Source organism: Anomalospiza imberbis, chromosome 6 (genome assembly GCF_031753505.1).
Source record: "Anomalospiza imberbis isolate Cuckoo-Finch-1a 21T00152 chromosome 6, ASM3175350v1, whole genome shotgun sequence".
Classification (NCBI taxonomy): domain Eukaryota; kingdom Metazoa; phylum Chordata; class Aves; order Passeriformes; family Viduidae; genus Anomalospiza; species Anomalospiza imberbis.
The window spans coordinates 10,827,452-10,851,518 of record NC_089686.1 but is presented as its reverse complement, the minus strand read 5'-3'; the positions used below and the strand labels follow the sequence as shown (position 1 = coordinate 10,851,518).

Genomic DNA, 24,067 nt, shown 5'->3' with positions numbered 1-24,067 from the left:
GAGGTCTTCCTGGGTTCCTCTGAGGACGCTTGCATTGGCAGTGCAATGGAGATCTGAGGCATGGTTGTTGCTGCAAACCAAAGTCAAATAATTCCCCTCAATCCCTGAAGAAAAGAGGAATCTGCTCACCCATGTTTAACTGGTGCCTGGCTTCTGCACTTTTCTAACCTTCATTTCCAGTTGTGACCTGCCCATAGGTGTGTGCTCACACTTTCCTCCTGCTGACCCGGGCAGGGCACCGTGCGCCTGGCGTGCGGTTCCACACTGACGTGGTTCTTGAAAATCCAGTGTGACTGAGGACATGCACAGCTTGGAGATGAATTTTTGCCAAGTCTCCTAGAGCATTACTCAGCAGTGCTGGAAATGGCCCCAGGGACCAACACTCTTGCAAACGATCAGCCAGCCCCTTCCTCATAGAGGTCCTCATAGGAAAATGTTTGTCTAAAGTGGAAAATTGTTTTTCAAAAAAATCTCAGAGAGAAGGATAAATAATCAAAAAGCAGTGGGAAGTGTTTAAATCAAATTTTAAACAGCATAGTGGGCATTTTAGTTGAGACAGTTATTCTTGTCTCATTAAAACAAAAGAAAAAATCCAAACGTAATTATTTAGCTAAAGCTGTACCGCAAGGGGTGGATGCTGCCAGCCTGCAGGGCTGAGCCAGAGCTCCAGATGCCACCGTTCGTGCTCTGTCCACAGGCTTTGGGCTGGCACAGGCACAGTGCTCCTTCCTGCCTGCCACCGGCCTGCTAAACACGGCTGGCTTGTGCTCAAGCTTAGCGCAAGCTCGGCCAGGCACCTGAGAAATCCAAGCCAAACCGAAGTGCGTTTGGCTGCTGAGGATGGAGCTGCTGTCAATTTGTTTTTCTCGGCTCAGCAGTTTCCCCTGAGATCTCCATCAACAAATCGGTGCTCGGTGTCGCGCTGTCCTGCCTCAGCTCCTCATCCCGGGAGCTGTGTGTGTCCTCAGGCTGGCCCCGAGGGACGTGTGGCCACCCACGGCCACTCGGAGCAGCAGCCTGGGGCTGGCTCAGCACTGAGCTTAACTCCCAGCGGAGCTGCTGGGATTCAGTCCACAGCTCAGCGAGCGCCCAGTGCTCCCTGGACTGGACACACACCTGGCTGCCGTGCGAGCGGTGTGCCGCCGTTACATAAGCCTTTTGGGTTTCCTCTGCTTTGCTGCTCTCCATTAGGAGCCAGAATTTTATGTTTTCTGCTGGACTTCCCGCTCTGCAGTGACAGCCTGGCTCTGTGTCTATGAGGCGGATTCAAGTTTTCCGTTTGGGTGTTTCCACTGACGTTGGTCAGGCACAAAAATCATGTGATCTGAAGGAACAGTTTTGGCTATCTTACCCCAAATATCAGATTCCTTCTGTCTTTTTAAAAATTATTTTATTTTTTAGGACGCTTTTTCCTAAACTGTTTAAAGCTAGGAAAAAGCCCCAGAAGCTGTAATAAAATCGGGACCACGATACAAATCACCAGGGCTCTTCCTACGGGCATTTCGGCCGAAGTTGACTCGCGGTGCCCGTTCCAACCTGCAGCAGCCGCGAGTGCATCAGCAGCCAAAGGTTCCCCCCTGCAGCACAGTGACAGCTACTGCAGGTGCCCCATCAGCTGGAGCTCATTTATCCATGGGGACTTCTCCTGTTTTAAAAAAAAAAAAAAAAAAAAAGGGAAAAAAAAAAAGCATCTTGTGCTGCTAAAATCCAGAGAAAATTCTACTGACTTCAGCAAAAGCAGATGGAATTCTTAATGTCATGACGGAATTGGCAATTATTGGCACAACTTTTCCTTTGTGGGACCCAATCTGGGGAGTTTCTCAAGGAGATATGTTGGGCCGTGGGTCATGATATAATGACTACATCCACGGGTCAAAATTTTGCTCCTCACCCATGATCAAAAATGAAGAAAAAATGGGCTAAAACTTCATGTGGTTCAAGGGACAACTGAAAAAAATTCACAGTGAAATGTGCTGAGGGACACTAAGGCAACACCACAGTCCAAGGACAGGGCTAAGAATCAAACTGTTGGAGGCAGTGGGGTTTTTTGGGGGAGAATTTTGGTTGATTCTCTGTTCTGGTAATGCCCCCTCTTCTGGGTGCAGTCCACCGGGACTGGTGGACCTTCACATGATCCAGCCCCACCACTCTTGTTATCTCATGGGCATCTGTGCCAGTGCTTGCCAAAGCATTTGGGCTTGCTGTTGCTTCAGGCTCTAGCCAAATTTAGACAAATGCAACTAAATGTACTACACAGAGGTAACAGATGAAATGCACTTTCCAACTTTACCTGGTTAGATCCTTTTCTAAAGGAAAACTGAACTCCTGAAAAACATGCTGGCCTTGCGCATCACCTACACCAAGAGTATCCACATAAGTATATATTGACCTGCCCCATTTTAGGGATGCAGTGGGGCTTGGCCAGCAGTTGGCAGAGGCTCATAAAGCAGTTGGGGTGCTTTGTTTCCCTCTTACATGCACATACAGACCCCCTGAGCTCTTAGCTGTCTGCTGGCACAGCCCTCAGTGTAGCACAGACTGTGTTTTCTCATGTGAAATTCAATAAATTCAGCATTTTCAGGACCTCGGTATAATCAGGGTTTTCAATCTTCTCCTTCATTGCCTTCTAATATACCCTCCTAACAATTAACTCTGTGTGTTGGGAGAACGCCAAATGCGGGGTAAAAGACTTCGTTTTTCTTTCCCATAATTAAATGTCGTGTTCGCTGCTGTCTTTCCCACTCGATTAAGTGTCCGTGTATGGTCTAAAATGCTCTTTGGTGAATTAGCATAAAGCCTGTCAGGATTTCAACCAACATTCTCTCTCCCACTGCATCTGTGCAGTTCACAGAGGGCAGCGTTGGCTGGCGGCAGGGGCCTGGAGATGGGTTTATTGCAACTCTGAAAAAACGACTTGCAAACCTCTCCCTGGTCTCCCTCCATGCTGCAGGCCAATTGGGGCAGCTAGCTGATTAGAGTCTTTTTTGTTAATTACATCTAAAAACATATTGCAGAAATATTCCCCAAGCTGGACTCTGGCAACATCTATAGCACTGCATGTGATGGCAAAAAATATAATTGGTTGTCAGTGACTAATACATGCGTGAATTATGGGCTGGGAGGTGAAATAGCAACTTTCCACCAGTTCAGGATGAGCTGGAAGTGAGATGATGACTTGTCCTCAGCACAAGATGAGCAGCGTGGTTATCCTGGTTGGCAGCCCTGTCCTAGGGAATGACCACTTTCCCCAAAAAGCATTCCTTGGAGCCAGTGCACTTTTTGCCACATTCCCCAGGGCTGCTCTGTGCCACCTAGTTCCAGAGTCTGTTAACCCAGCACTAAACCACGTCCCAGGTGCCACATCTGCAAATCTTTTAAATACCTCCAGGGACAGTGACTCCACCACTTCCTTGGGCAGCCTGTTCTGTGCAGGACCTGAACAGCTGCCTGTTCTGGGCAGCTTGATCACCATTTCAGTGAAGAATTTTTTCTTCATATCCAATCTAAACCTTCTGGCACAACCTGAAGCTGTTTTCTCTTGTTCTATTTCTTGTTTCTTTAATTTTCATATTTCTTTAATCTTCACAACTTCTGGTTTGTTACCAAGTCCAGAAGGACTTGGGTCCAGAAGGATGGGTCATTATAAGTTGGGAAAAAACTTAGTGGTGAGGGGAACAGAGCTGGCAGATAAACCTGGAATGTGACTGTGAGTTCCAAGCCCTCCTTGTCCAGAGATACCTCTGCTCCCTGAGAAGGGATTACACTGGGTGGAATCTCATACTCCTGCTGTTTCCCCAACTCCTCCTGCAGTTCTCTCGGTGTCCTTTGGATAAACAGCTGCAGAAAGGAAGCCTTTGTTTCCAGAAGCGTTGGGGGAATGGCTCATGGTGGTACAGATAACCCTGCCTGTTGAGGAGAGGCTGCAATACAACTGGGAGGGTACACAATGAATTATTCACCAGCTGTTTCCTCTCCTTTCAAGACACTTTCTGTAAAAATAGGGGCTGGACGTGGTGCATGTGAGATATGCAATCAACAACACAGAAGGAGTTTGAGCTTTTGGCTTGCTGGGTACTCAGACCATCCGTCACAAGGAACTGGTTTGTACAAATCTATGTCTGAACCTCCATGATGTTTGACTGCAGGTGGCCCATAAATGTGTTTTCTTTTTCTCTGAATGCCTGCTGAAGACCTGAAAATCTGATTTACAGAAGTGCCAGGTGCCTGCAGCTTTGACAGGTGTTGGTAGGAGTGATGCTTTAAACACACAGAGAGAGGCAGAGTGCCGTGCATCCCCATGACTGGGCTCTTGGGGCTTTCTGCTTGGGCCCCTGGCTGTTTGCAGCCTCTCCTTTGCCTGGCCCAGTCCCTAAGGAGGGGACAACGACAGCCCCTCCCTCCTCGGGCTGCAGATAGAGGAGATGCTCTCACCTTGGTGAGCACTGGGCTGCATTGGTGAGGTACAGGGGAAAAAACCCCACGAGAAAAATTACAGGTCCCCACATCTTAGTCCAGCACTGGGAAAAAGCAATTGCCTAAGATATGAGTAAAAGGCATTGCTGTTGTTTTTTTTCCTTTTCTTCAACCTGGCTATTCAAACTGCCATGAAAAATATGTCCGTTCTTTTCTTTTATAACCTCTTACAAGCTCTCAATTTTAGCCTCCACTCCCCAGAACCCATAAAATAAATGGGTAGAAACACCATAAAAATGAACAAAATCCCAAACCATAGCTAGTTCATATTCTGTGTGTAACATTAAATGCATATTAAGGAAAATCCCTCATCTTACATAAATATGTAATTGTTTATATATCTGTAACTGATTTTGAGCTATTTGAAACAGCCTTATATAGAATGACCTTCTGGAAATTGAAGGGGGTGCCAGATGACTGCACTAAAGGACAAGAACAGATTAGGTGTGAAATACCTCTGTTTTAATATATTTGAAAAAATTTTCTCAGAAAAATTACAGGTTAAAAAAGAGATAAAATTGCTCATTTATTTCATGTTTTTGGCTTTAAGTAATAAGAATATTTTCCCCCTAGGAACTCAGCAGCCTGCCATACCCAGGAACTGAGGACTTAACCAGGAATCAGCTGGTCAGGCCACCTTCCTCTCCTGCTGTCACTTTTTAGCAGTGGGTACTTGGCCTGCTTTCTGCCAGCACCTCCATCTCTACAGGGCAACAGCACAGACGTGAGAGAGGTTACTGGGAAAGGACAGTGTCTCCTTGTACTGCCTTGCCTATTTGCATAAGAGCTACCTCAGAGCTGGAAACAGTCTAATGTGCCTGCAGTTCCAAGGGGAGCACATGGCAGGAGAAACAGAGGAGTAGACATGAAAACAAATGGACACACACATTGTGTTTCTGTTCCTCATGCTGGATGTTGATGTGCAGTGCATTGAATACCTGGCCTGTGCAGCCAAATCCTACCTGATCCCCTGGGCCTAGATGCACAGGATGAGAAGTGCTCCCCAGTCACATGCTGACAAGGTCTGGGCATCAAGTTGAGGCTTGCCCAGCCATTTCCCAACCCTAGCCAGGTCCTATTCCAAGAAAATAAGAGAAGGTTAAGTTCTGCATCCTCCTTCAGTATTGCCCCCAGCTGAAGAGCATCCTTCACAGGTGCCCTCCTGCTGCCAAGTGCACCTTTGTCATGAAACCAGAGGATGACTCCAGGCTTTCCTTAATCTGCCTGGGAAGAGATCAAATGGGATCCTGTCTCCTACGGGAAGGTGGAAACAGCTGAGTTGGTAAGAAGAAAATGCATCCCTGTCCTATCTGTGCCTGGGCTCCAGCACCAACTCCCTCTCCAAGTGCTTCGCAGGGGAGTTAAAACATTGCTGCCCCTTTGGTGGAGACTGAGCTGGCCCCAGAGTGGGGTTGAGCCTGTGCTGCTGCTACGGGTGGGTGCACGATGACAACGCACATGATTACATTCCCAGCAGTGGGTACAGTGAAGTGCTGCCAGAGGATGACACCTCACACGGTCCCAGGGATGCTTTTAGATTCATCTATTAATAGCTCCCTGTGTTTTCACTTCTGGAAACATAAATATGTATCCCCAAATGCTCCTGATTGTCACATGCCTGGAAGTTGGTAAATTGGAGACTGATTTCAGACCTGTCCAATGTAAGGCTCTGTGATTGATCAGCACGTCCGGAGCTGTCCTTGCCTCACTCCTGTGCCAAAATCCTGGGAGCGTGCGCTCATCACAGTGACAGGCTGGGAACAATCTGAGGAGGAAAGCTGCAGGAGCTGGGTCAGTCCTGGAACAGGGTAGCATAACTTCAGCTGATTTGAATGTGAATTACACTCGTTTAGGCCAGGCCTGGAATTTGCCCCTGGCATGGGCTGGCTCTCTGCAGCTTCACTTGTTTTTGACCCAAAATGGGGTCCGTGGGAAAAGAGCTGAGCAAAAGCAAATCATGGTGCCAGCCTCAGCTGTGACTTTGCCTATGAAAAAATGCAACTAATATGAGCGATCCTTACTTCTTGTGATCTTAGATTTTAACTTTTTTTAGAAATTGCAGTAGTTAATGAGTGCATATAAATGTGTGTGCATGGGATGCAAACACATAAACTCCCACCCATGAACACACACTCTGAATACTGGCTGATTCAAGTATAAGTGTTTTGTTTCTGGATTTAAACTTCCTCCAGATTCAGTAATTTTGGAGTGGAGATTTTGTCACACTGTGCTGCTGAGATGCTTAATGCAAATGTTGGGTTTGAACTGGCTGCTGACAGTTTCTTGGGTGATTTGTGTTCTGGGCTTTGTCACATGGTTCCCTCTCTGAATCCAAAAGTCTCTCTGGGCTCTGGACTAGCTGAGCTGCTGGTTTTGGGATATGTGGGTATGTTGGTAGGGCTCCCCCCAGATCGGAGATCAGCATTTCCACCTTCCCAAAAGGTCACTTTGTAGCATCTTTTCACTGTTGAGTGACTAAATTGAAGTGTTCAACTTAGTGGGATCACAGGAGGGACATCAGTGACCCCACTGATAGGAACACACGTGCACAGGTGTGTTTAAGACCAAGTACAGTGAAATGTCTATCAAGAAGATATTTCCAGGTGATGACGAATTCAGTCTGCTGAGACAAGAGCTACCCTGAGCCATCCACAGCTGGTGGGACTATGTCCCTGTGCCCAGCACTGCCTCTCCATCCCCTGGCAACATGAAAATCACCCAGGGTGAGCTGCTGCCTAAATGGACCTGCCAGCTTCAAATATTACACTGAGCTGTTATCTGATACCAATGCAGCTCTTCCCAGGATCAAAGAAAGCCACCTGCATTGATAAAGACTCATCCAGAGCTTTGACTCTGTGCTCCCTGCTCCAGGCAGGACAGCCACCCTCAGGAGTGACAGAGGACACAGCTATGCCCTGCACAGTCATGCTTCACTCCAGGTGGAAATGGCATTTCTGGGCACCCTCTGGCCTCTTTTAAAAGTCCTAATAATTTTAAGTCCCACATTTGGCTAAGGTAAAACAATTTGCAATTCTAGTCACTCACATGAGAATTATTTTAGGATAAAGAGCAGAGGCATTTGCAGTCTGGTGAGACACTCCTCACAAGTATTAATTTGGTCTTGTTGCTGGGGGGACTTTCTGGAGAAAGGAATAGTGAGAAGAAAAAAAAAAAAAGAAAAAAAGAAAGCAGATAAGAAAACTGGAAAGTGAAGGTCATGTCTTCCCTGTGTGGAGATGGTCTTTACCAATGGTGATGAACTGTCCCTGTCTAGATCTCCGTGCCTGGGCACAGAAGGGGAGAGAACAGCAGTTTTGGCCCTAAAAATGCAGAAACAGGAGGGTGATATTTTGCTTTCTTGCTGCTCACAGGGAGCCACTCAAAAATCTACTGCAGTGCAGAGCAAAAAATGCAGTGCAAAATGTGGCCATAGTGTTCCAACTGTTTATCAAGCTGGGGAGGGCCTGAAGTCAACTAATTTGGTAGCAGCCTGTTTGTGTAGTGTAATCCCATGTTAGCCTTGAAAATGCTAAATCAGGAGTGAAATCAAGACTTTTCTCACCACTAGATTTAGTTTAGCCTTTCCAAATGGGATAATACAGTGGAATGCTGCCTTTATTGGAGCTGTTATATTTAATCCCATTTTATTTCCTTTTTTGTTTTGAGTAGCCAAGGACTTTCCAATAGAATATCTTTGTGCTCTGCAGGCTGCTCAGAACAGGTCATATTAATGAGCTGTGGATAATGTTTCAGAGAGCATCTCAGAAGCCAGAGGCTGTGCCTCAAATCCAGGCTGCCAGCCCCTGGGCTATCCAACATCAGGCTTCCCGTTCCAGCGCCGGTTTTCCCCAGCACTACCGAGGCTGTATGAAACAAGCTATCAGTGAGATTACTGCATGGCTGGGCTCTGCTTCTAAGGGACAGGAACCTCCATTAAAGAACCAGTGCAAGTTGCAGGGTACAATGTGCACTGTGCTGAACTGAGTGGCACTGGTTTGGAGGCTACTGGTACATGGAAACATTGGGAGATGGTGTATCCTAGTGTTTAGTCCCCTTGTGCAACGGCTGTCACAGGGTGCATGACTCATACTTCATGGCCTTAAACTGCTTTTGTTAATGTTGCTGGCCCAGATGGCCTGGGAAAGGCTGGCCAGGAGAGCTCCCATGGCGGGCAGTCCATGCACAGCCTCCTCTGCCGCTGCAGCGGGGTGGGAGGGAGTTCCTGGGGGAGGGCAGCAGGCTCAGGGGCCACAACCTCCCCTGCCTGCCTCAGTCCAGGAGCACCTTCTTCCCATGGTGGGAGAAAGGCATGAGAGCATTGGGAGGACTTTTTTGGGAATCATTTGCTATGGGCTTTGCCATTCCTTGCCCCTGGTTTCCGCCAGCAGGGTTTGGGATAGGCTTGGTAGCAACGAGGACTTCCCAGCATGTTCCTTAGGATTGGTCTGACAGAGGCATCCTGTGGGCAGTGTTGTGAAATCCAATCTGTTTTTTTTTTTTTTCCCCTGTGACACAGATCTTGATTTACCTGTTTTTTTTCCTGCCTACCAGCAGCTCAAGCCAGCTGTGTCTTACACTGAACTCTTCCTTGAAGTCTTTGAATTTTCCACAACCTTGAGTCACAGATGTGAGTATGCCGATAACTGATTACTTCCAAGGACTCTTCTATGCAGTCATCTCTGTCCATTGTGAAACAGAGATGTATGACAGAGAAGGAAATCAAGTAAGTGACAATGACAGAGTTGGTCATAAACTGAATGAATCAGCAAACACCCAGTTTTCAGTTGTTTACTTTCAATAGACCAAATCTTCATGGATGAATTTTTCTCTTTCAGTTTCTCTTGAGTGTTTAAATCACATGCAATACTTTTCAAATATAGATTTCCACCTCATGTGTAAAAACAATGAGATGAATAATTTTAGCACAGATGGATCTCATAATACTCTTCTGTTTCCAAATATTCAAGAATCCTTTTAGAGCCCTGGGTCCTCATTCCTGGTATTTGAAAGCTAATGTTTGACCCTTTTTATCTTAAATTCTATTCCACCTCTCAACTTCAAGGTTATAATTTTGCCCTAGAAAGGCTGAGGAAAATGAAGAAATTGGAAGACACTCTCAAATACATAGTTTTTGAGATAATTGGTGATTTTTACATTAGATAATCTGAGCCTCTCTAATTTGTGGAATCAGAGCTGATAATGTCAAAAAAGGGTATTCAAAATAAGGTCCCTTTTAAGCAAATAGTATGTAAAGAGCTGACCAATATTAAAACCTCTTGAAAAAAACCCCTGTGACACAAAGAGAAGTAGATGGTGTGAATGCAACCCAACATGGTTTCTGCCTGGTTCCACATGATGCTGGGTAGAGAGACTCAGGCCCCAGAGCAGCTCACTTGCCCCTGATCCCGTGTTCACCATGGCTGCCCAAATACCCACAAAAGCCCCCTTGGCTGATGAACTCCTCACCAGGTGGGTGGTTAAAGCTTTCATTTAGACATCAGAACCCCCAACAACCTACAGCTCCTAAGGACTGCCTTTCAAGTCGTTGCTGTTAGCTACTCATGCTGGAGATAGAAGGCACTTACAACCTGGGAGGTTTGCACTGGAGATGCTGCTTTTGGGTATCAATCTTTGCTGGTATGTTCAGCAGCAGTCCTGGGCTTTGGGCTGGAGGGAAGCTTGTTTTGTTAAGCTTTCTGCTGGGGGCCGAGTAGTGCCTGTGGGGAACCTTCCTCTGCCTTAGAAGATGAAGGTGGGCTGTGGCTTCCCTGGAGGATGCAAGAGCTGGGCTGGAGGCCAATGAGGCTTGTGTGTGTTTTGGAGGATGGAGAATTGCAGAGCCTGTGCAATGCATAGGGGTTGGAAAGCCCTGTGAACCTGATGCTAGCAAGTTCAGTGTGGGATGCTCTCTGATATGGGAGAACAGACCTGTCCAAGTTATTCAGAGCTGGGGCTTAAGGAGCAGGAGAACCCAGGGTGGGCAGCTGGCAGTGTGAGGAAGGCACATTTGCAGACAGATGCCCTTGGGGGACGTGTCCCTGAGGTCTCTCACAATGACTAGTCACTGCTTTTAGGAGTTGTTGCCGTGCTGATTCAGAGACTCCCTGGACAAAGTAATTATTACTCTCGAAGTATCATCTTGCTGCTTCAGATGTGTCGCTTTTAGGCTGATTTGTGGCTGGGTCTGACCCTTCCAACAGCAACTGAACATTAACAGCTGAAGGCTTAACAGTAATATGCTTAGTGTAATAAGATCAATTATGTTAAATGCCTGATTAAGAGCCCCAGGGACTGGAATCCTTCCCCTGCAGAGGCACCAGTGAGTGCCCTGGCACCAGTGGGTGAGGCTTTCCCTCCTCCAGAAACTGTGTGCTCTACACTTCACTGTCATGTCCAGCTGTCGGAGTCCAGGACATCTCTCTGGCTGCCCTGGCTGTCTCGAGACCCTGGCAGGGGACTCGGAGACCTTGGCAAGAAGTCAGAAACACTTGTGGCTTCGATTTTAGCCTGTAGGAGAGGTTGCCAACTCTATATGAGGAATTACAAGTCAAAAGGGTTTGAGTAGTGTAATAGGTGAATTGACACAGGGTGAATAAGTAGAATTTTGGGATTTTTAGAATGTGATTCAGGGGTGCAAGATGGAGAGGTTTGGGCATGTCCTTGCCTTCTTCTCCTTCTCCTTGTCCTTTGTGTCTTGGTGTGATGGTGACACTTTTCTATTGGTTTAAGGTAGAGTCACACCGTCTGACATAGGTGATAGTTATTGGCACATTATTGTAAATATAACACATGTAATTTCTGACATAAAATGTAGACACCACCCGGCAGGGCAGGCAGACTGCCATGGCTTCTTTACTAGATGGACCTCAGCAGGTCAGAGAAAGAATGTTATAGATAAGGAAAAATAAACAACCTTGAGAACTCGATCCTGTGCATTCCAGATTTCTTCTTCGGCTGCATGGGCTAGGGAACAAGGACTTTTACAATCCTGGGGTCAGCCCAGCATTGAGACCCCAACATCCAGCCTGCTTTTAGGTGTAGATAGACATTTGACATTTTTTCCTGTTCCTACCACTCTTCGCTCCTGGTGCAGGTTGCATCAGGGACTCCTCTGATGTGGGTTTCTGCCTTTTAAGCTCGATGGCCATCACAGAGTTACTTCATCCTGGCTTTGAAACAGGATGTATCTGAGGGCACTTCTAAAGTGGGACTTGGGGGCACAGACCTTGGCACCTGAGCAGCTGTGTTCACATGGGGAGCAGTGCTGCAAAGCACCTGTGCCTGGCCAAATTAGCTTTACACGTAACGGTGCTGTGTGCAAAGTGCTTCAGAAAGGGGGAACTGGCTCAGAGCAAGTTGGGGACAAATATGCTTCTACTTCTAGCAGCTCAGCCTTCACATTCCCAGACAAAACATGAATTTCAAATTGATGATATAGTCTACTAAATGTCTTCATCTCTCTACTCAACATATTAGAGACGCACACCAGAAATTGAGAAGAGAATTGAATCTGAACATTAAACCAGTGATTCCCCAGAGGGAAATTTTCTCAACTTGTCTGATTCTCCAAGGAGATGGTATTCCCAAAGAATTAATTTTGTAACTAATGATCAGATGAAATAAGGCTCTGTCAGAGGTTTAGAAGATCTAACTTGGCACTAGTTGAATGTATATGGAATTTGTCATCAGTCATAATGAAAAAAATTGAAATTTTTTCATCGAATGTGCATTTTTTTCACTGAAAGTGCACTTAGAACTAAAACCACTGTTCTTCTCAGTCTGTGAGGTGAGTAAATGGTTATGTACTCTGAAACCCATATCAAAGGGGATGCTCTACCTTTCCTTTCATTTAAAGCCCTTTTACAGAAACCAATGGAAGTTGTCATGACGTGAGAGGCAGAAAAGTTGCCAAATGTCTTGGAAACACAGGCAGCTACTTCTGGGAAAGTGGATAGCTAAGGGCTAACAGGAAGGCAACTGCCTGATTCCAAATTTAGATTCAATGTCCCAAAAACCATAAATCTGCTGAATTCCATCTCTGTCTATTCAGGCTTCTTAAAAATCTTGCGCTTGAGATGCTGTGTCTCAGGATTTTTGAAGGTAAGTTTCTGTCCCCATTTGGCTCTAGCAGAATGGCTGTGGAGATCAGGGATTATTTATTCTTTATTATTTGCATATGTTGTAAAATACAGTCATTTTTTCAATGTGCTTAGCCCTGGGTAATGGAGGAACATGCAGAGCACAGCATATTTGACCCGAGTGAAGGAGTTGGAAAGAAAGGACCAGAGGAGGAAGGGTACAGCTGGAGAGAGGTTGGTGCTGTTCCTCCCCTGGGTGCACTTGCCTGCGGGGGAAGAAGATTCTTTGCTTTCCCCCTTCACTCAGCAAGAGCAATGTTGGCCCAGCAGTGGGGACCATCTTGTGATTGAAACAAGCTATTGCTTAGGTGGGTGTTTGTTGGGTGATGGGAGGATCTGGGTGGATGTGTGAGCAAAGGATAGGAATAAAACTGGAAGAGTGGGGAAGAGATAGATCTGACTAATGGGCCTGTATGCGAGAGGCATGTGAAATGTCTTGTAGAGTCCAAGAGTATATCCTCACCAAAGGTGAGTGATCAGCTGCATCCCACTGTCCAGCTAAAGGGCATTGTGCACTTCAGTCCAGTGTCTTGCACAGCATTTGCTCCCAGTTTTTAGGGGAAACCTCAGTGCTCTTTGCCTCCATGATTCTTCTCTCAGCAGGGACTGGCTGTCACCCACTGACCCAGGCTTGGAGGAAAGCACCTCTTGTGCACTGATCTCCTTTTCCTTTTCTTTCTTGCCTGGTCTCAAATAGAAAATGCACCAGGACCTCACCTTCATGGCTTTTATACCTGGATCATTGGTGCAAGGAATACAGACAGAGAAATCAAACCCAAAAAGCAGCTATGTGCCTGACTCTCATTGAATGTTGGTGAAACTCATTCATGGAGGGCTGTCAGCTAATGGGAGGGTATGAACCTTCCTGGCTGAGCTGGATCAAGAGAGGGAGAAGACTTTTGCTCTGTATATGAGTCCCTTCCTTCATGCCCTGCCAGGGTGCAGCAATCTGACCTGTATCCCAACAAGGTGACACTCCCAGGAGACATGAGGATCCACATGCTCCCACCCACAAATCTTTCCTTGCCTAGTGGCTGGTAGCGCCCAGAATCACCCCAGGAGGAGTGTGGAGGATGCCTTTATTGGGAGCGGGGTTGTGAGTGTCCAAAAGTTACACAGTCCCTGCAGCATCCCAGCCTGGATGAGCTTCCTCAGCAAATGCTCCAGCTGGATGACTCGGCAGTGCAGTCATGCAATGGCAGTTGTCCAACCCTGCAAACCACAGAGCAACAGAAACTTTAGACAGAAGTTGCTGGATAGCACTTGAGGAGGGGCTGCAAGAAGCCCAAAGTAGTCTGGTTGGGCCATCTTTCCAAGGATAACTGGGACAATACCCTGACCCAGAGTGGCCTCAAGCTCCTGGTGTGACTGCTGGCATCCTGGGCTGGGTGAATGCTTCTATGGAGCAGAGGCACAGGACTGTCTGTGCTGACCTGTAAACCAAAAATAGCCATGTTTCTTTTACATTTAACTCTTTTTAGGTGGAGGAGTGGCTTGAAAGTTCAATTCTCCTCTTATTTGTGTTGGTTTTCTATCAAGCCCGGTCAAGAGTCTGGCTTGTTCCTTGGAGTTAATGTAAGGAGCAGGCCAGGTCTTGCACTGATCCTCCCTTACTGGATTTGGAGTCAGGTTGCCAAGGAATACCAACCCCTTGGGAAGTTGGGCAGCTTTCATAGCAGTTAGAGATGCCTCTTGCCTTTTTGTGTCTTCCTGGGAAGCTTCTTTTGTGGCTCTGTCCTGTAGGAGCTGGTAAGGATTCACGCTGAAATCGCTCTGGGAAAAAGGGCTGCTCCAGCCTCCCCCAAGCTTTGTGGATGCCCGTGTCCCAGGACTGAAGCGTGGCCTCTCTGCCACTGCCAGGGCCACCACCTCCCAGGTGTGCTGCCCTCCTTTGGAAGGGATGAGCTGCTGTCCTGATAGTTCACAGGTCCTGCAAGATGCTCTGAAATCCTGTTCTAAGGGGGATAATCGATCCCTCTCTCCTCAGCGGTGCAGCGGGCTGGCTGGGAGGCTGGAGCAGCTTGGAGCCATTGCTTTGTTCCCATCGCTTTGAACCCACCACCCCGGCTAAATAGCTGGAGTGTTTCCCTCTCGAAAAGCACCTGCATTTTGGAGTTTGGTAAATGCCAACTTAAAATCCTCCCTCTCTCCCGGCCGGAGGGACATCTCTTGTTGCTGTTTCATCCCAAATGCAGCAGCCTTTGATAACCCAGGCTCCAGCCCTGAGTGTGGAGGGGAACAAAACGCTTTGTGGCACGTCCTGGCCTTGTCCTGTGGGGTGGCTGGGAGCTGCACCACGGCTCCGTCGCTTTTCAGGGGAGCGAGCACGTGGCTCTGGTATTTCTTGCTGCACGGCCAGCGGCTCCCTGCGCCGGGGGCTTCGACCCCCGCGGGCGCTGAGCGGCTCCGCACGCCAGGGAGGAGCCTGGCTGGGAGTGATCTGCTGGGTTTGGGGTGTTTTGTTGGTGTTAATTTCCCCGGGCGTTGCGGGCGCTGCCGGAGGCTCTCCGTGCCTCCAGCTCCACTAGAGGGCAATGTGATCTGGCGTGCGGACGGCAGCGGCCGGCGGGAGCGGCACGGCTGCGCGCCGGGAGGGGACGGCGGCGGCACCGGCCCGGCCCGGGCCGAGCAGGGGCTCGGCTCGACCCTGAATGGGACCCCAGTGCTGCGGCCTGAGCATCTCCTGCTCGCTGCCAACCCAGTGCAGAGACGGGACGGGACCTGACAGGCAGTGAACGCCACCGAAAAGGGGGGGGGGTAAAGCCCCAGGGACTCCCGAGCAGTGCTGAGATGGCAAAGCAAAGGCGTGGGTGGGGGACGGATGACACGTACAAGCACGTTCCTGCTGCGAGCAGAGGAGCCTGCCCTGGACACATCTCCTTCAGGACGTGTCAGGGATGATTGTTCTGTGCCCTGAGCACAGTCCAGTGTGGTGGGAGGTGAGGCTCTCTGTCACAAGTTGTCTGCTCTCCCTGGGGTGGCGGGGAGGTGGCTGCAGGGAGCCCTTTGTTCTCATAGGGTCTGGGAGATTGTATTTTACTCAATATATTGAAGATAATAGGGGATCAGTTTCCTGTCCTGGTCTGGGTAAGGTTTGTTATAACATCACTCTGAGACTGTGTGTGATGCAGCGTGGCTTCTCCTGGGAGTCCTGAGTTTCTTTTATGGTTTTTGTTTACGGAATGTGGTGGCTGTCTGATTCTGTGTGCTTCCTTACACATGATCAGGCACAAGAGAACGAGCGGGAGTGGGCCCAGACTGAAATGGAGGCAGGGGAAAGCTCCAGACTAAGTGCGGGGTAGAGAGCTGGGTGGGGAGGGTGACTGGGTTCCTTCACTGAAGAAAAGCTCCAGGCTTTGCCAGTAGTGAGACTGGCAAGCAGCTGCGGCAGCTGGCCAGCAGCTGTGTGGTGTAGCTATGAAGTGCCCACACCTTTGGACGTGGACTGTGGGCTGCAAGCTGATTGCTCCCCTGGCCCTTCCTCTGCAGAGGGTCATTCTGCTCCAGGCCAAGTGCTGTCCCAGCTGTTACAGTGGCTGAACAACACACTGCTTTTCTTTAGGGAAAACAAGATCAAGAAGATGACCTGAGGGAGTCTAGAGCTACTCTAAATGTGGATTTGGGGTTTAAGGCCAAGTCTCCTTAGAAGGTTCAGGGGGATGTGCTTTGGCAGCAGACTGCTGCTCCAGCAGTGACTCTTGGCATTCTTGCTGCTCTGTCCACCCTGCTTTAGGCTGCCCATGCTGGCCTGGTCGTCGTCCCCAGAGAAGGCTGTGGAGCACTGTGAACCATGCTGGACAGGCTGTGGGACCCTACCCTGGCTCTTGGTGACCAAAAAGCTCTTGAGCCTAGGGTGGCCCTGGCTCTGCCCTAATCTGGTGCCTGCAATAGCCACAGCCAGCACCATGGGCTCCCCGTGGGGGAGGCAACTCCACAGCAGCCGCCTGCCCTGCTGGAAATTGCACCCGTTAAATTTAACATGGAACCTGCTGCAAGGTGGCATATCAATAAAAAATGTGAATTGCTGGCTTTGACACTCCCTCACATGAAAACTGACCTTGGGAGATGATAAAATGCAGCTGTACTGAGGAGTGACCTAATGAAGTTTGACTTTAGTTATCCTAGGCTTTCTTCAGCTTTTGGTAGGTGTTTTCACTGCGCTAACACTATTGTGGCTCTCCTCTCCTCCTGCCCAACACCTTGGGCATGGGCATGTGGGACTTGGTGACCCCTTCCAGAAGGCTGTCAAGAAAGCAAAATTAATTCCAGCTCAGTACATTATGTCATTTTGTTTTTCTTCTGTGGTTTATTTTTCTTTAATTTCATCTGCTCCAAATTTGGTTACACAGAAATTTCCACTTCAACCCAATCTGTGAGTTTTTGACAGACAGGCTTATTTAAGACCTACAGCTGGAAGAAGTAATTAAGGTTTCACTGAAAATGCAACTTTTTGACCTAAGGCAAAAATACTAAATTTCAACTTAGTTTTACTTTATAATCTCAGCTTCTCAGCTTCACCTTCATAGCTGTGTAGCTTTTTTTTTTTTGCTGATGGTGGGAACAGGGCTCTTGTATCCTCCTTTGGTTTTTGTAGTGGAAGCTCACAAAGGTATAAAAAGCCCCTGAGAACCCATTTCCCTCCCTTCACAAAATAAAGCCTATGATGGGGGCAAATAGAAATATATATTTATATATTTATATATTTATATATTTATATATTTATATATTTATATATTTATATATAAATATTTATATTTATATTTATATTTAGGGTGCTGCAAACAAGCACTTCTAAATGTTCCCTTCCACTGTAGGACTGGTGGGTGAGGTGGCCAGGGTTTGTCCTTTTTTCACCAGGACTGGGATAAGTTGTCTCATGATGCCTGAATCTTGCATTGCTGAGCTGAGCTTTGGAGCTTCCAGCCTTTAAACCCTTCTGGGTGATACCTGCCCCAGGTCAGCTCTGGCCCTTGGAGTTCTAAAAGTGCTACCAGCCCCTCACCCAACAATGGGAGTAGGGATGGGAAGGGAAGCAGTGCCTTGCCTGCATCTCCCTGAGAGCAATTTCCATGCCAGAGGTAGGGGGAGGTTTAGGCCTGGCTCGGGGAGAGGGTGTGTAAAACTCACACTACAGCTGTCTGGAAATATGGCCAAATGGGAATATACCCAATCCTCTTAAAAAATCAATAAAGCAAGAAAGTAGTGTGGGATCTTTAGAAAATCAGATGTTCCCATTTTGTCACAGAAGAGCATTCCACACTGTCTTTTTATTAACTTGCAGGCATTCTTGAACAGCCTTCTCTTGACATCCCTCCTTCTTCCCCCTCAACCTTTCTAAAGGTTTTCCTGGAAAGAGTGGACAAGGAAATGGCTTGATGCTCAATGGAAAACTAAAAGCCAACTGTTTTGGAATGACTTACAGGAACAAACCTTGCTCTATTTGTCTGGGAAAACTTTACTTAGTTAACTCTCTTGGATGAATCACTGCTGTTAGCAGGAAAGCACTGCTGGTCTCGTCTCTACTGCATCCTCTTGCACCCGTACCTCATCTCCAGAATATGTGCTGTTAATCCTGTCTGGAGCCTGTTACTGCCTTAGAATTCTCCCTTTTTGGCTGGACAGGGTTGCTGCTACTGTTTATTAACAAGCACAGTTAAAATATGCTGCTGCTTTTTGCCTTGTGCCGTGATGCAGATTTGTCTGACCCCAGCACCAGGAGCTGGATGAGAGGAGAGCCACGAGCTTGGTTTTCAGTGCAGTGAATAGCTGCTCCTGGAGCCTGGATCATTGCTGTCACAACCCCCTTGCTACAGAGCAGTGGTACAGCAGGAGCTCCTGCTGCCCATCCACAGGGACTTAAAACATTCTGACAAGTAAACTGTATGGGCTGGCTTGATGCATGATCAGATAGAGTTTGTCAGGGCTGCTTCAGCCTCGTGGTTCATTGGAATTTACCCATCTTCCCACAGCTGGCATGGCCCTGGCACGAAGCTCCCAGCCAGCTGCAGTGCTCAGGGGAATCCAGACCCCTGTGCTTGTACGTGACCAGGACCAGTTTTGGACTGGGGGGACCTGCTGGTGCCCACACCTGGAGAGGGTGATGCCATGGCTGGAGTGAGCAAGGCCTGTTCCACCCTGCAGCTGGCAAATATTGCAAAGGAGCAATATTTTAGGTGGGCAGAGATGCAGATCCCAGGGGACTGCCAATGTGCTGGGTAACCCAGCCCAGGCAAAGCTTTGCTGAGGCACAGATCACTGACCCTGACCTGGGGAGGAGCTGGTGTGGTTCTCAGCCTTCATGAACCCAGAGGCAGCGGAAGGGGTGTAGCTCAAGCCTGGAGGACCTATCCCTGTCAGAATCAGAAGTGCAGTATTTGTGGAAGAGGAGATGGATTGTGTTTGCTCAGCAGTCCCAGGGGAAGCTGTGTCCTGGGGAGTAGAGAGTGGGAGGCAAAGGGAAAAAACAGAGCAATTTAAAGGAGTCCTTCATTCACTGCCTGTGCTGTGAGGTCAGCAAAGAGGGTGTTTGGGAGCTTATGGCACTGCTGCTGCATTGTGGCATTTGCTAACACAGCTTCTAAATCCAAGGGGGGAGAGAGAAAAAGAAAATTCAAAATAAACTGAAAGTTTTGGTTTAATAGAAAATAAAATCTGTTAGATGCAAAAAATGAGAATAACTTTCTCCCTGTCAAAATACTTTTTGATACCGTTTTGTGGGCAGACTGCCTCATTTTCATCCTTTTGCAATAAAAAGCACCCGACTTCTCACCGGGGCTGGCTCTGGCAATATCCCTCAGTGACGCATTTGCAGTTGGCAGGGGAAGGAGGGAGAAGGTTCATGTGGGGTCAAACACATCCCAAACGGGTGTTCCTCCAAGCGGGAATAGCTGCAGTGCAGAGATGCAGCTGCAGCGGCTCGTTGTCCTTGGAAAGGCCCTGCAGGGCTGGGGAGGGACAATAGTGTTCCTGTGCCAGCTCCCCTGTGTGTTCAGCAGAGCCCTTCTCTGGGTTTTGGTCCCACTGGCTCCCTGTGGGCTCCTTGTGGTTTGAGGAGGGGCTGTGATGAGCTGGGGCAAATCTTTCTGCCAGGGCTGTTCTCTGTGGGCTTTGGGTGGTGCTTGGGTAGAGTTGGCCGTGTGTTTACGTGTCTCAACACTCAGTTCCTCAGTGACCTCCTGGAAGAGTGATACCTGCTCTTCCCTACAGCCTTTAGGGCAGCCTGGAAAGAGGCAATGTCTGGGTGTCAAAAGCACTGCTGGCCAAAACCCAGTGTTTGTGTTCCCTTCCTGTGTCCTCAGGTGGATTTATGTGTATGAACCACACTGCTACTGTCAGATAAGTAATGGCTCAATGTCTTAAATGTTTAAAAAAATCTACTTTTCTTGTTCTAAATGATTTCCAAACAGGAGCTAATTGTCGACGATTCCCCTTGTACCAGAGAGTTCATCTTCCCATGTTCAGCACAGGGTCTAGTCCAGTAGTAGGGCTTTGGTTGCTTTGGCAAATAGTGATGATCAGGAGGAAGAATGACAGTGATGTTGAAACAAAATACACTGAGCTGGACTGGTTTTCTTTGCAGGAATTTTGTTTTCTGACAGCTGCAGAACTCTTTGCCTGAGGATCCCGTGCTGAGAAAAGTACCCCTGGGAAAAGCAGTTCAAAGTCATTTTGGGAGAAGAAACTTTCTTCCAGTCCAGCTCTGACAAAAGCACACACATAGACCAAAACCCCTCTGACCTCTCCCAGCAATGGGCTGGACTCCTCAGAAGCCACAAGCCTTCCTTTCTCCAATTCCTAACTAGAACCATCCCAGATACCAAGGGTTTGGCATCTGAATCATACAATTTGTCAGTGACCTGTGCTATTTGGAGACTTGGGGATGTGCCACCAGGATGCAGAGCAAGGCTCTGTTTATAAGTCATGCTGCTGCTGCAACATATGCCCTCGAGGGCAGGTCTCATGAACATCAGCTCTGAGATGAAATGCTCCTGTGTGGCTGTTCCCCCTGACAGGGAGAGAAGCACAGCCCTTCCTGGACCGTGCTGGTTGTGGTTTGGGACTGCAGTGGAGGAGTTTTCATGCAGAGCCGGGGACTCTGGGGGAGGAGGGCATCCAGCCTGGCTGTGCTCAGAGCTGGCGTTGGCCTGACCTGCTGGTAATGATCTGACCTCCTCTTAATTAAGGGAGTGAGCCTTGGTTGGGGTGATCATCATCACAGTGGCTCCTCGCTGGTGCTGAGCTGTGCAGGGCAGTGGTGTGGGGATGCAGATTGGATAGCTTTCTGAGCAGGGGTATTTTAATAGGGGTTGCCAGAGCCCACACAGACCTCTGGATGCACTGAGCGGCCTCTTGATCCCAGGAGGGCATTAAAGGCAGCCCTAGAAGGGAAAATGCCAGGACAGGGGGGCTAGGAAGTCATGGGAAGGGAGGCAGAAAAGATGTTTACCGAGGGCCTAATTAGCACAAGTGAAAAAATGCTAATAGGGTGAAGAGAGACTGGGAAGGAAGGGGAGAGCTGTGTGTATGTAGAGACCAGCTGGTGGAGAGAAACCAGATGAAAGGGAAGAAACCAGAAACAGGAGAGGAGCAGGGATGGGAAAACAGGAGGTGGGAGGCAGAGAAGGAAGGCAGGAGGGTTAGTTATTTTGAGGGACTTTTTCAGCAGAAGAAATTTAAGGTTAGGGGAAATGGCATCTGTGGAAAGTAGAGAGGTGAGTCGAACTGAGGGAGGAAAACCTGTGCTTTAATATTTCTCTTCTCCAGGAAGAGGAGAAAATGGTTTCAGGATAGCTGTGTGCTTGGTTACAGTGAGAGGAAAACCCAGATAGTCAGAGCAAGAAAAAGACCAAGGTCCATAATGAACAAAAAAAGAACAAAGGAATAGAAGGAAGCCCTTGAGTAGCTGGTTGCAGAGAGAATGCAATTGGATTTTCTTTTCCCCACGAAGCAGGGTAAAAGTGGGCTCAGCTCTCCTTCTCTGTCTGAGTAACCCTGAGGTGGCTGTTTTGCTGTTTCTCTGTTGATTATGCTGCTGCTGGGTTACATCCATGCTGTGCATATGTGAGTAGAGCTGCCCATGGAGTTGTTTCCCATTTCTGGCCTCTCCTGCAGGGCTGGCTATGGGCACTGGCTGTGCCTGGGTCTGCAGCCCCAACACAGGGTTCAGAAAGCCACGTTGTGATGGGGTGCTCTCCCTTCACAGCGGCATCCCAAGGAAGCTAAACCTTAGCTGCAGCCTCTCTTGCTCCATGTCCCAGCTGCGTGCCAGGTGAGAACTCAGTTTTAATTACTGAGCAATAACCTTTCTCATTCTCCCTTTGGAGCCACTGCTGTTGAACTGTGCTGATGTGCATTGCTCAGGATGCTGAGCCCCTGTGTGCATCTGCCATGCCCAGACCGCACAGCCAGGAAAGAAACACGCAGCAGGGGAAGCCCAGACCACGGAGACATGGCTGTGGTGGGACCAGCTCTGCTGCTGGGCACAGCTAAGACCAGGGAGCAGGCAGGTTTCTCTCGTTTGTTTGTTTCTTTCTGCAATATCGACCCTCTATAATTCCAGTAACATGGGTGTAATCATGTCTAGAGGGCTCAGTAGCCCTCTTCCCCAGCAGCTCTTCTTCCCCAGTTTGTACAGCTGTACTATAGGCAGAGGAACCTGGGTCTGATTCAAGAAACTGCCTTGGCAGTACAGGCTCTGCTCATACCTGATGGCTGGGCACATGCAGGACAGCACTTGTTGGCCTGGAAACTCCATTGTAGGAATTCTTTGGTGTGTGTGGTTTTTTTGCAACTTTGTGTTCTTGATGTGAATTTCTGACAGGCCTGGTGAAAACATTTAACATCTTCCACACCACTTAACACATCCCCCTGCCTCTCTTCCCCTTACTGTAATGGGGAGGGTCTGTAAAATAGAATGAGAACTACCCATGTGGTCTATCAGAGGGGCTAATGGAAGCAGAAATAGTTTCGCATTTTAATGCACTTCTGGACAGATTTTGGTTCTGTGTGAGGTTTGCACACAGCAGAGTGGGAAAATGTCTGTTAAGCAGAAATCTTTATCAAAATAATGACACTATAATACAAGCCCAAATCTTGCTCCTTGTCACCACCCAAGTAATCACGTGGCACCAAATGCAAGTGCCACTCCTGCAGGAATCTCTAAACCGGCTGTGGTGGTGGTGTAAGTCAGGAGTGACCCCAAAAAGGCAAAGCATCACCTTTCTGCTTGTGTCCTGCATGGGGAAGGCACAGTATGTGCTGTGAGGTCAGGGGTGTGAGCATGGTGTGGTCCTGCACATACCAGCCCCCAGGGCAGGACTCCACAGCCAAGGGGGAATCATTCCTGGGTGGTGCCATGTTCCCCCTCTTTGGGGGATCCCCCCACCTTTGCAGCTGTCCTGCAGCACAGGGGGGCTGTTTTGCTGCCCATGCTGCTTGCCCTTGCCGCAAAGGGAACCACTGTGCAATCATGGCTTTGCCTTTGATGGGGGAAGGGAAAATCCAGGACTGGGCAAAACTGAAAGCAAGGTGATCCCAGGTGAGTGGAGTGAATCCTGTCTGCGGACACAAGGGATGGCAGTGGCCATGGGTGTTGTGAGGAAATCCTCCTTCAATGGGCATCTCTGCCATAATGGAGCTGCACTTCAGGCAAATGGCACAAATTTGGCAACAGATAAAGGCTAAGTGAAACTCTTCTTGTTTATTTTTCTTAGTTTTACAGCTCATAATTGGAGTGGCTGGGTTTCCTCCACAAAAAAATGCAAAATTTAATGAGATTGAAACAGGTGAAAGGTAAAGCAAAGTAAAGCTGAAGAGTTCCCTGTTTTTCTAAAAACTTTAGACTTTCAATCTTCAAACTTTTCTTCTGTTTTTACTCAATCTTTATAAATTTTAATTAAAAACCTGAAAATCATGCTTCAGTACCAAATCAAGCATTTAATTTCGCATCAAACTAAAGTGCCAGGAGCAATAGTAATCATGTAAACAGCCATTTTCATACTACAAAGAAAGGGACATGCTGAGGCTGGAGATCCTGCTTGGAATGGGAGACTCAGCCCTGGTGACAGCAGCACGAACACAAGTGCAGGCAGTGGTCTGTCCCTTTCATTGACATGAGTAAGATCATACAGTCAAACTGTACAGTCACAAGCCTTACAGAGAGAGAGGCCCTTCTGGGATGGAATAAGGAAACTACAGCTCCTCCTTTTCAGCCTTTAACAGCGCTTCAAGGCCCTGGCTCACACTTCCCTCCTTCCAGTTACAGAAGGCCAAAGTGGTTTTGCTTGGTGAAAAGAAAAACATACCCAAAGCCTCAGAAGAAAATATCAAACTTCCTCCCCCTGCTGAATTAGGTATTTTTTATAGGATGACATTTTGAGGGAAGCAAACATCATGAGAGCCAGTGAGCACTGAGAGATCTGTATGTGATATGTGATAAACTGAAACCCTAGCAGTTT

General features: G+C 48.1%; 3 long non-coding RNA genes across 4 annotated transcripts; 1 reads left to right on the top strand and 2 right to left on the bottom strand.

Annotated features, from left to right (window-relative positions):
* Positions 1 to 8,814: 8,814 nt before the first annotated feature.
* On the bottom strand, positions 8,815 to 10,067 carry LOC137476620 (uncharacterized). The gene is made up of 2 exons (XR_011000465.1): positions 9,889 to 10,067; positions 8,815 to 9,558 (listed from the first exon to the last, which is right to left on the bottom strand). It is a non-coding gene; the product is annotated as an uncharacterized lncRNA (long non-coding RNA).
* A 1,463-nt stretch (positions 10,068 to 11,530) lies between these two features.
* LOC137475256 (uncharacterized) lies at positions 11,531 to 14,690 on the top strand. Its single transcript, XR_010999776.1, has 2 exons — positions 11,531 to 12,573; positions 13,309 to 14,690. It is a non-coding gene; the product is annotated as an uncharacterized lncRNA (long non-coding RNA).
* Positions 12,924 to 18,702, bottom strand: LOC137475255 (uncharacterized). Of its 2 annotated transcripts, XR_010999775.1 has the most exons (4): positions 17,739 to 18,702; positions 16,669 to 16,853; positions 13,946 to 14,044; positions 12,924 to 13,823 (listed from the first exon to the last, which is right to left on the bottom strand). It is a non-coding gene; the product is annotated as an uncharacterized lncRNA (long non-coding RNA). The 2 variants fall into 2 exon arrangements; XR_010999774.1 differs by having other exon boundaries at positions 12,924 to 14,044.
* Positions 18,703 to 24,067: the final 5,365 nt, after the last annotated feature.